This window comes from Miscanthus floridulus, chromosome 11 (genome assembly GCF_019320115.1).
Source record: "Miscanthus floridulus cultivar M001 chromosome 11, ASM1932011v1, whole genome shotgun sequence".
In the NCBI taxonomy this organism is placed as follows: domain Eukaryota; kingdom Viridiplantae; phylum Streptophyta; class Magnoliopsida; order Poales; family Poaceae; genus Miscanthus; species Miscanthus floridulus.
Genome location: NC_089590.1, coordinates 3,907,187 through 3,919,693, shown reverse-complemented (window position 1 = coordinate 3,919,693; position 12,507 = coordinate 3,907,187).

The window sequence follows — 12,507 nt, the reverse complement described above, 5'->3', positions numbered from 1 at the left end:
TCTTAAAGACAGATATGCTTCTCAGGAGTTTGAAAGCCTCAGTCATCTTGTGCAAAGGATCTCTGATCAAGATACTAGGGTTTTTGAACCTAAAAAGAACTGGAGTATAAAGGTATCATTTGTTGAAGAAGTAGGAGATTCTGACTCTGATGAAGAACCAGTTATCGGCTTAGCTGAGTGGGTTAAGAATAAAAAGCCGATATCATGTCCCTTTGGTCAAAAAGAGCCAGAAAAGTTTACCTTTGATATCACCAAGGCCGATAAAATATTTGATCTTCTGCTTCAAGAGGGCCAAATTAAGCTGTCACCTAATCATGTGATCCCATCGGCAGAAGAGTTGAAGAAGATTTTGTACTGCAAATGGCACAATGCAACTTCACACAGTACAAATGAGTGCAAGGTATTCAGGCAACAGTTACAATCGGCTATTGAATCTGGGAGAATTAAGTTTGGTACTTCCAAGGCCCAGAAGCCGATGAAAATTGATCAACACCCTTTTCCAGCAAATATGTTGGATGCCAAAGGAAAGACCAAGGTATTGACGTCAGAGGCTGCTGAGAAAAACGCGTCAGTGGACCCCCAACATCGGATAACTACCGATGATGCAAAGAGTAAGGGTTTGCTAGGAGAAAGCAGTAGTTCCAAAAATCCTCCTCGACCTGGCATTGTGATTACTCATCGAAGGCAGCAGGAGGGTTGGCGTCAACGTAATGACCGATATCGACAACAGCAAGAAATGAGACGTCAGGAAGAATGGAATCGACATAAAGATCATTGGAGATGTCCGTTTTTCATCCATTGCTGGGAAGAAGGTATTAAATTGCCAACTGTTGAAAATTGCCCTGAGTGTAATGGTTATTACGGAGTCAATCACTCAGAAAGGAGGTTTCAACTTGGTAATCAGGGTTTGTCTATCAATGAGCCGATCAGAGGCAGAGCATCAGTGCATGATCGGCTGGGGGGCAGACTTAGTGTACATGAGAGGCTTGGTAAACGCGCTGGATATTTTCCAAGGAATCAAGAGGAGCTTGAGGAGATGGCAAACGCAAGAGTTCCCGATGAGGAAATATTCTACAGGGACCCTAATATACGTCGTGTAGAACCAACTAGGACTTGTTATCAGCTGGTTTGGAAAACCAAGTTTCCTCGATGGTGCCCAGAGGGTCTGACAAAGACGCAGAGAAGGAGAATGCAACGTGAGCGTTAGGAGGATTTATACCAAGAGGAAAATTCCTCCAATGAAAGGCCTGGTCATCAGCAGTGGCAGGTAAAACACAAAAATAAGGGTCCATCGGCAGATGTTAATATGGTATTCATGTTGCCGATGGAGTTTTTGGCACTATCTGATAATGAGGAAGAAGTTGTTCTCTCTGATCAAGTAGCTCAGTTAACACTAGATCCAATGATGGCTGTTTTTGAGAAACCTACCGATGACGAGAGACAGCATCTTAAGGCTTTATTTGTGAAGGGCAGAGTTGATGGGCAGCCTGTGTCTAAGGTACTTATTGATGGAGGGGCTGCGATTAATATTATGCCTTACGTGATGTATCGGAAACTTGGTAAGGGAGATCAAGACTTGACCAAAACCGATATGATGTTGAAAGATTTTGAAGGCAATGTGTCACCGGCTAAAGGGGCAGTGTGCGTTGAATTGACCATCGGCAGCAAAACCTTGCCAACGACGTTCTTTGTTATCAACGGCAAGGGTGCATATAATCTGCTTCTAGGGAGGGATTGGATTCATGCTAATTGTTGTGTTCCTTCTACAATGCATCAATGCCTCGTACAGTGGATTGGGGATAAGATTGAGGTCGTCCCTGGTGATTCTTTTTATATCATCGCATCGGCAGAATCAGATACTTATGAGCGAACTAAATGCATATCAGGAGAAGCTTGGGAAAAAGAGTTCCTTAGAGTTGCTGATTATGAAATTCCACCGATCCAAGCAGTCGGTTCTGAAGAGGAGTTTTAATGGATAGGTTTGCCGATGATGGAAAATTAGGTCAAGGGTTCACATCGGCAGATGATTTAGTAGAAGTAGATATCGGTGATGGTGATAGGTCAAGACCTACTTTTATTAGTGCTAAGTTAGATTCCAAGTGTAAGCAGCGAATAACAGATTTGTTAAAAGAGTATAAAGATTGTTTTGCTTGGGATTATACTGAGATGCCTGGATTAGACCGATCGATAGTTGAACATCGGTTACCTATCAAATCTGGATTTCGGCCACATCAGCAGCCAGCGCGCCGATGCAACCCTAATGTACTTCCTGACATTAAGGCCGAAATAACTAAATTAATTGAAGCAAAGTTTATTCGGCAATGTCGATACGCAGAGTGGATCTCTAATGTGGTTCCTGTTTATAAGAAAAATGGAAAACTTCGTGTCTGTATTGATTTCAGGAATCTCAACAAAGCCACACCGATGGATGGCTATCCAATGCCGATTGCTGATTTGTTGATTGATGCTGCGGCTGGACATCAAATTATCAGCTTCATGGATGGTAATGCAGGTTACAATCAAATATTCATGGCTGAGGAAGATATTCCCAAGACTGCTTTCAGATGTCCAGGTCATGTGGGGTTGTTCGAGTGGATAGTCATGACGTTTGGTTTGAAAAATGCCGGTGCTACTTATCAAAGGGCTATGAACTTTATTTTTCATGAGTACATCGGCACATTAGTGGAGATCTACATTGATGATGTAGTGATTAAGTCTGGAGATATCACAACACATTTAGCCAATCTGCGAAAGATACTGGAGTGCACAAGGAAGCATGGATTGAAGATGAATCCTAATAAATGTGCATTCGGTGTATCGGCAGGACAATTCTTGGGTTTTATGGTGCATCAGCGGGGCATTGAAATCAGTAGGAAGTCTATTGATGCAATTAACAAGGTGATTGCTCCTGCCAATAAGACTGAATTGCAATCTTTGATCGGTAAGATTAATTTCATTAGAAGATTCATATCTAATCTGTCGGGTAAGATCAAGGCTTTCAGCCCACTACTTAAATTGAAAGCTGATCAGGAATTTGTATGGGGAGTTGAACAGCAATTAGCCCTTGATGAAATTAAGAAATATTTATCAAATCCTCCAGTGCTAGTTCCACCTCAACATGGGAAGCCTTTCAGGTTATATTTGTCAGCTGATGATACAGTTATCGGTTCAGCTCTTATTCAAGAATTTGAAGGGAAAGAACGTGTTATTTATTATTTGAGCAGAAGATTAGTGGATGCTGAGACGAGGTATTCGGCCATCGAAAAATTGTGTCTGTGTTTATACTTTTCTTGTGTCAAATTAAGGCATTATTTGTTATCTGCCGAATGTACGGTCATATGCCAAGACGATGTGGTCAAGTATATGCTGTCGATGCCGATATTAAGTGGTAGAATCGGCAAATGGATTTTAGCATTATCAGAATTTGAACTACGCTACAAATCAACTAAGGCAGTTAAAGGGCAAGTGATGGCTGATTTTGTCACTCAGCATTGTAATACAGTGGACTCTCTGGGGATTGCTCCCTGGACACTTTTCTTCGATGGGTCCACATGTGGTGAAGGAGCAGGTATCGGCGTTGTGTTAATTTCACCTCAAGGAAGGAAGTATGAGTTTTCATTGCCGATTGTTGCTACAGCGACAAACAATCAAGCTGAATACCAAGCCTTGATAAAAGGGTTAGAATTGCTGAAGGAGATACGTGCCGATGTTGTTGAAATCTTTGGTGATTCTATGCTAGTTATAAATCAATTGGCTGGAATTTATGAATGCCGAAGTGAAGCTTTGATTTCGTATTATGAAAGATGTTTGCAATTGTTGAAAGGATTTAGAGATTTTGGTCTTGAACATATCTCTCGATTGCATAATGAGGAAGCTAATCGACTAGCTCAGCATGCTTCAGGGTATCAGCCTATTCAGGAAGTGCTAACATCGGCAGTTGATACCGATGACTGGAGGAAAGAGATTGTCGATTATTTAAAGGATCCATATAGAAAGGTTGAGAGACGTATAAGGTTCCAAGCTACCAAATATGTGCTCCTCGATGATGAATTATATTATCGAACTATAGATAGAGTTTTACTTAGATGTGTTAGCAATGATGAATCGAAAAGCTTGATGGGTGAAATTCATGAAGGAGTATGTGGGGCACATCAATCGGCTTTCAAGATGAAATGGATGATCAGAAGGAATGGGTACTATTGGCCAACTATTCTTGAAGATTGTTTTAAATATTTTAAGGGATGCCAGGGGTGTCAAAAGTTTGGTAATATTCAAAGAGCGCCTGCATCGGCTATGAATCCTATAATCAAACCATGGCCGTTCCGGGGATGGGCTATTGATCTCATTGGTCAGATTTATCCGCCATCGAGTAAAGGACATAAATTTATTCTGGTTGCTACCGATTATTTCACAAAGTGGGTTGAGGCAATTCCTTTAAAAAAGGTGACATCAGTCAATATGATTGATTTTGTGAAAGAGCATATTGTTTACCGATTTGGTATTCCTCAGACTATCACTACCGATCAGGGCACTATGTTTACATCAGGAGAATTTGATGAGTTTGCTGTAGGTATGGGAATTAAAATTTTAAATTCTTCTCCATATTATGCTCAAGCTAATGGTCAAGCTGAGGCTTCTAACAAAGGGATCATCAAACTCATTAAGCGCAAAATTGAAGAAAATCCTAGGAGGTGGCATACAGTATTAAATGAAGCCTTGTGGTCATATCGGATGTCATGTCATGGTGCAACCAAAGTAACGCCTTATCAGTTAGTATATGGATACGATGCAGTATTGCCTTGGGAAATTAAGGTTGGCTCTAGACGAATACGTTCTCAAAATCAGCTGACAGCCGATGATTATAATACTCTTATGAAGGATGAGTTGGAAGATGTGGCGGGTCATCGGTTAAGGGCTTTAGTTAGTATCGAAGAAAATAAGAAAAGAGTAGCTAGATGGTATGACAAGAAGGTGAAAGTAAAAGAGTTTGCCGATGGAGATCTGGTCTGGAAATTGATTTTACCGATTGGGACTAAAAGTTCAAAGTTTGGAAAGTGGTCTCCTAATTGGGAAGGTCCATATCGGATAAATCAGTCTGTTCCTGGTAATGCATATATTTTAGAAACCCTCAAAGGGGTTGTGTTTCCCAGAGCGTTAAATGGAAAATATTTAAAGAAATATTACCCTAGTATCTAGATAGATGCATAAAAGTATAAGTGCCGATAACAGTACTATCGGCTAGAATTATGCAAGGATGTCAATGTCTCATAAAGTGCCGATACAATAAATAAGATTACACGTTCAACAAGGATTGGATAGCTAATATCGCACGCAGGCGAATCTGGTCGGCTTCCTCCATTTCTTTGATATCGTCATCGGCAGCACCCTCCACAGGCTTGAGTTTTTTCTTCATGGCTAAAGCTTTGCGAGCTTGGATATCTCTTTCTTGCTGAAGGGCTTTGACGGCATTGGGTAGCTGGCTTTCTTCTTGTTGAGCGTGAGTTAAGGCTGCATCGATTTCTTTCAATTCAGCCAATAGAGCTATCTTCCTTGCTGATAGATCCAAGATTTTCTGCTTAAGTGCAGCACCCGAAGTCTGCAAGTTGACGATGCCCTTGTGCTTCTCATCAGCGATTTGTTTCAGTTGTAGCATCTCTTCTTTGAGTTGAGCTTGAGCTGCTCTATCGGCAATGCGCTGAGCAGCCCGTTGATATTGCAGTTGGCGGCTTTCTAAGTGAGCTGCTGGGAAGAGTACTTCTTCAACATCGGCAGGGACCTGGCCACGAATTGTTTTGAAAATTGCCTTTGCGGGGTCCGAGTCATCTACCAGTTGGGCGGTACCTTGCTGTAGCAAGTTCAGGAGGGTTTCCAACTTGGATTTAGTCTCTGCCGATATTGTTCCCAGTGCAAGGGAAGAACTTGTCTCCTCTCCATCGTCGTCAGAAATGTCAATGGCAAAGGAAAATAGGCTGTTCGGGGAATCTTGTTCCTGAGAGAGAGAAAAGGAGATCAGTTAGGGGTAAGTATGAGTATTGTAAAATCAGCTAGGTTGATCGGTTTACCTGTTTCAAGGCAATTTCCTGTGCTTGACTGAAGGAAGCAACCTGGAGTATGTCGTGTGGGGGATCGGCTGAGCTTGCCGATGGGATATCCTCTGTGACTTCATCGGTGGTGGGCTCTTGAGGTATGATGACCGATGACATTGGGGCAGATGTAGGGATCGGCATAGACCTTTGTCGTTTTGGCTGTGCTTCAGTATCTGTTAAAGCTTTGCGCTTTGCTTGGGCATCGGCAACGATTGGCTGGGGGGCATCGACACTTGTTGGTTGTGAAGCTTGGACATTTGGTACGTTTGCCGATGTACCCAATTGTTGCTGCAAAACAAGTGTAAGATATGATATTTAACAGATAAAATGTAAAGTCAAGAAGCTACCTCTGAAGGTTCATCGAAAGAAGTGGTGCTTGATATCGGCGGAATTGCCGATGACGATCCAGTAGCAGCTCTTACCCCCTGATGATTAAGGTTAATACAGTTTGTGATCGGCATAAGTGAAAATAAACAAGGTTGTTACCTTAAATGCTTTGACCAAGGTTGTAGCAGCGGCCGATGGAGTAGCCCTGGATGTAGCCAATTTGGACTTAGAAGTGATGGTCTTGGTACGAATCTTCTGGTGGGTCAAAGCGGCTAAGGTGGGAGCGTTGTAGCCGATCGGCGATGTTGGGGAAACAGGCCGGAGATTGAAGGGTTTCCCACTTTTGCTCACCGATGGTGCTGGGTTGTTAACCTGTTACAAGAGAATCAGTTACTGATATATGAAGGGAAAAGCAGAAGGGAGTTAAAGGAAACTTACCGCGTCGTCAGGGATGGCATATTCAGGGTCGATCATGTGCCGATATGTGTGAGCAGAAGTTGCGAACAGTTGTTCTTTCCACTCTCGCCACCATTGCTTATATGACTCGGTGATGAAAGATATTGGTGTCCAGGTGGATATATCAACATCTGTAGTATCGACATCGGGGGAGAGTTGTACTACCTTGTTCCAATCTGTTCCGCAGGTAATTGTTTCCCTGGGTTTGATCACATCGGCAAAGCAGAGTTTGATTGGCAGTTGCCCAAAAGCCAATTGGCGAGATACTGCCGATGGGTTGTAAAATTCATATGTAATGTTGGTGTTTTTCCCGCTGCCGAATGTGTTTACTGGAATTGCCCTGGGAGTGATGATAGCCATCATGAGCTCATTATCTTGATTCAGAGTGTCATCGGCAAAGTTGAAAAGAAGGGGGAATCTGTTTTCTTCGTCAATATAAGGCACCCAGGCCCTATGATCACGAGAAAGACCATTGTAGAAGCTTTGAAAGAATCTGCCGATTTGGTCTTCGTTGGCTTCTGTTCCAGGAAGGACAATTATGGCTTCACCAAAATTGAGGGGTGAGCGTGTTGCCGATTCATCATCCCCAAGCACATAGTCTTCAGCAATTTCTCGTGGGAATTGTTGAGCAAAAAAGTCCCATTGCAAACGTTTGTGCATATGGGCATTCAGCCACATGTTGATAAACCACCACGGGCCTCCCAGGTTGCCGATGGGTTCGCCAAGCAAAAGTTTCTGAGACACTTGATGAAGAAGATGATAAGTGGAGCTCAGAAGGTATCGGCCAAGAGGAAACCTTACGCCATTAGCCAAAAGTTCAGCTGCAGGGAGGAAGGCGTTGGTTGGTCCTACTGATCGACCACAGAAGATAAATTTTTCTAACCACATATTCAGGAATGTGGCATGTTCCCTCTGGCTAAGTGTCCCGGTTTTCTGGTATTCTTGAATATATCCTGTCCAACCGCCGATGTTGCGGGTATTCACCCTATATTCAGACTTTCTACCATAGATGGAGCCTTCATCGGCAGTTGAGATGTCCAAGCCAGTAAGCATGTGGATATCGGCAAGGGTAGGAGTAGCTGGGCCATGTCCAAACATAAAAGTATTGGTCGTGTCTGACCAGAAATAAGCAGCTGCAATTATCATTGATTCATTTTTCTGCATATCGGCAATAGAGAGCCTAATGCATTGGTCTAACCTTCGTTCTGCCCAGTATACTTGCATCGATCTATTAACCCTCAAGTACCAATCTTTCCACCCTTTGGTGGTTTTGGGCCAAGATCGGAATGTGTCTTTCCACAAATTCAGAGAGAAATTTTGGGCTCTAAAGGGGATTCTGTTAACCTCTGCATTGATCAGATTGGTTGGATCTGGGTTGCCCATTGGTCCAAGGCATTGGACGTGCGGCTGATCGGTTGGGATAACTAATTTGTTGCGCAGTTCCTAAGGTTATGGAATCCAGAAGACAGAAGAAAGGAAAAATCACCAACTGAATGAATTTGCAAAAAGATCAAAGTAAAAGGTAATGGAAGTGGAGCGAACCGCGGGGACGTCGAAGTTGATGGCCATTGTCTTGAGGAAGGTGGAGGTACGAGCCGGAAACTTGAAGTTAGCGCCGGAGAAGGGTTCTTGTTGGTTGAGGTCGCGCGGTTGTTCATTGGAGTCGCCGCCGGAGAGAGAGAATGCCAAGGATTGGAGGCTGAAGGTAGAAAATGAGGGTTCCGGAGAAATCTATTTATAAGCCGCCCAGAATAAAGGTATTTTGGACTTATCTCTATGTCGCGCGCATATAGGTCAAGGCGGTTCAGAGGGATATGGTAACTGTTCGCGCGATAATTAGGGGATTGTACAGATGAGTTGATGACAAGTAATCATGACTTGGAGGGGATATCGATACATGATATTTTAATTCTGAAAATGGCAGCATTATCATGTTAAGATCTTGCCGATGGGTTATTGTTTCGGTATCTTAACCATAATCAAGGCAAGCGTGGTTGGCGATTGTGCGATATTTACTGAAGTGCGTGAATCAAGATTAGATTTGATTGGATTTGATAACAAATCAAGTTTTGGCTTGGAGAATGAGTTACGGTAATCGGGCAAAGGCAAGCGTTATCTGGAGTAAATTTCGGAGCATTAATGGTTTTATACTCCGAAATTGGGGGGCATGTGTTGACACCGTTTTTTGCACGTGTCAAAATAATCGGAGTGGACTAATCGGCAAGGGGAAAGTTATTGAATACTTTGATAGCCGATGAAAGCTAGTTTGTAAAGATGGTTGCCGATAGCTGGTGATGGTCGATGGAAAGGTTGATTTGGACTCGTGCGTTGCCGATGAGGTTGGAGGTGTTATTGTCGATGCCGATGAAGGGAGGCTTGAGGACTACTGCCGATGAAACATGGAGTATGCCGATGAAGGGAGGCTTGAGGACTACTGCCGATGAAACATGGAGTATGCCGATGAAGGAAGGCTTGAAGACTACTGCCGATGAAACAGGGAGTATGCCGATGAAGGAAGACTTGAAGACTACTGCCGATGAAATAGGGAGTATGCCGATGGGAAGGAGGACGGTGAGATTTCCATCGTAATTGAGGCGGACAGGGAAATAGATAGGAGTTGATTTCCTTTTCTATATTTGTTAGGGTATGATTCATGTAAGAGTCACGTGTTTCCTTAGATATGGGATTGGTGTCCTAGTTGTGTTTGGTTGTGTCTCTTTAGATCAGGGTATAAATATGGAGTAAGGGGCAATGTAATAGATATATCAATCAATATCAAAACCAATTTTTACTCCTATTTGTATCTACTTACTTTTCGGCGACTTCGTCAATTTGCATATTTTTCCTTTTTTTACGAGTTCTCATTGATTCGGCGAGCTGCATCGTTTTAGTGCGATCTTCGGCGATTCTCGAGTTCCGCGTGAGCACCTCTTGGCCGTGACTTCCGGGCGTATCGCTGTTGTCAGGACCAAAGTGTTCGTATCTTCATCCTTGTCGATTAGCAAGTCAAATCGACTGGCACGCTTTGGATATCGATTCGGGTATTAGCCCTTTGTGTTTGCAGATCCACTTTTGCATCAACACTCAGTATGGGTTATTGTAGATCGACTCACTAAGTCAGCGCATTTTCTTCCAGTCAAGACAATATATCCTACGATCCAATATGCCAAAATGTACTTAGCAAGAATCATAAGTCTCCATGGAATACCCAAAACTATTGTGTCAGATAGGGGTACACAGTTTGTCTCCAACTTTTGGAAACAATTGCATTCTTCGTTGGGTACTAAACTTCTGTACAGTACAGCTTATCATCCGCAGACTGATGGACAAACTGAAAGAGTCAATCAAGTACTTGAAGATATGTTAAGGTGTTGTGTCCTTAACTATTCCAAAAAGTGGGATGAATGCTTACCTTTAGCCGAGTTCTCATACAACAATAGTTATCAGGAAAGCATTAGAATGGCTCCATTTGAAGCACTCTATGGTCGTAGATGCAGAACATCATTGAGTTGGTCTGAGCCTGGAGAAAGAAGATTCTTTGGAGTTGATCTTGTGAAAGAAACAGAAGACAAAGTTAGGCAAATACAGAGTAATTTGAAGATAGCTCAGTCCCGCCAAAAGAGTTATGCGGATAGACGACGGAGACCATTGGTATTTAACAAAGGAGATTTTGTATATCTGAAAGTATCACCAATGAAGGGAGTTAACCGTTTTGGTGTTAAAGGAAAGTTGGCACCCCGATACATTGGACCCTATCAAATTTTGGAAAGGTATGGAAAAGTGGCATATCGCTTGCAATTACCTGAACATCTTGCAGCTGTGCATGATGTGTTCCATGTTTCTCAATTGAAGAAGTGTCTCCGAGTGCCTGAATAGAATATTGAAGTTGAAGGGGTGGAACTAGAACCGGATTTAACTTATTCCGAATATCCTATCCGAGTGTTAGATCAGAAAGATCGTGTTACTCGAAGATGGACAATCAAGTTCTATAAAATACAATGGAATCAACATTCAGAAGAGGAAGCTACTTGGGAATCAGAAGATTACTTGTTAGAAAAGTTTTCCGAATTTTTAGCGTCAATATAGAATCGAGTAATGTTAGTTGAGCTCGGTGGTACATATTGTGTTTTGTAAAAGTAACCTTAGCTATTTTATGGACAAAGTTTGTATGTGTTCTTGCGACATATTTCCTTTTCCATTACTTACCCTATGGCTTTGAATCTCGGGGCGAGATTTCTTTTAGGGGGAAGGATTGTAACACCTCGGGTGTTTAAATGTTAAAATCTGACATGTCATCATATGCATTGCAAAGCATTTGGCATTTGGTGAAAACTTTGATGTGCATTTACTAAAACAAGTTTACATTTGTGTAATGAGTGTTGAATTGTATTGTTTGACTCAAGTTCAAAGTTTGACTGGGTTTTGAATTTTTCGAGAAAACCCCGCGTTTCAACATGTAAACCCTACCCTGAAAATCCATTTCAAAATCTAAGCATATTTTGGGGTTGGGCCCAAAAGCAAAAGTGTAGAGTTTGGCAAGTTATACAAAGTTTGTTTTTGGAGTTTTTCAAGTTGTTTAGAAAATTTTTGAGTAAATCAAAAAGGCGTAATTCGGTAAATTTCCCTATTCAAATTCAAAAGTTCATTTTAAAATCTAGACCGAATTAGGAGATGCTTATAAAAGCAAAGTTGTAGAACTTTTGATTTTGAACAACTTTTATGTTTGGAGATTTTTGAGTTGTTATGAAAATTTGGGAGTAATTTGTGAATTTTGGCGAATGGCAAACTTGTAATTTCGATGAACAGTGTTCACCGCTCAAAGCTACACCGGCGGCGACCTTCGGTTTGCTTCCAGGCGCGGTCGTGGCCGTCTTTGGCGTCGCGCTGGCGCGGTGAAGGCCACAACGCAGCTTCCTTGTGCTTCTGAGCTGCTCTATTTAGCCCAGGCCGTCGCCGTTGGCCCCGTTCTCTTGCTCTGTTTTCCCGACACCACCGCCATAGCTCCGGTGAGCCCGCACCGTCTCCCTAGCGCCGCGGTCGTCTTGGTAAAGGCCGTTCCAGTTCCGTCTTTCTCTTGCGCATCCACCCAGTCAACTGTGGTCGGCTGATTTCACCGAGAACTCGCTGACCACGCTCTTCTTCCTCGCGGCCGGCAGAGTCCCCGTCGAGCGAGCGCCGTCGTGGCCAGTACTCTACGGTGAGCTTCTGATCTCGGGAAGCATTGTTTCAGCTTCTCCGTGATGCCGTGGTGCTTAATATCTTATTGATTGCTCGTTTTGTCCACCACAGCCACTGGAACACCGCCGTCATTATTGCTCGCACCGCCGTGATCGCTGTGAACGCCGCCCCGCTTCACCGTTGCTTCTCCGGCCTTAATTCTTGCTTGAACGTGTTCGTGGTGAGCTACTGGATCTTCCCATGCCCTCTGTTTCCCCGTTTTCGGCTTCGTTTCGCCGGCGTAACATCGCCGAGCCACCGCATCCGCCATGGCCGACGCCAAGCTCGTAACTCGTAGTAATTCGTCTAGCTAGTGCCTTCAGTCGATGCGCCGTGATGATGTGGTCATTTTGGTACCTCGACCGTCGCCTTTGGACTCACCGTCGGTGAGTTTGCGCCGGTCAACGCCGTCGTCGTCGTA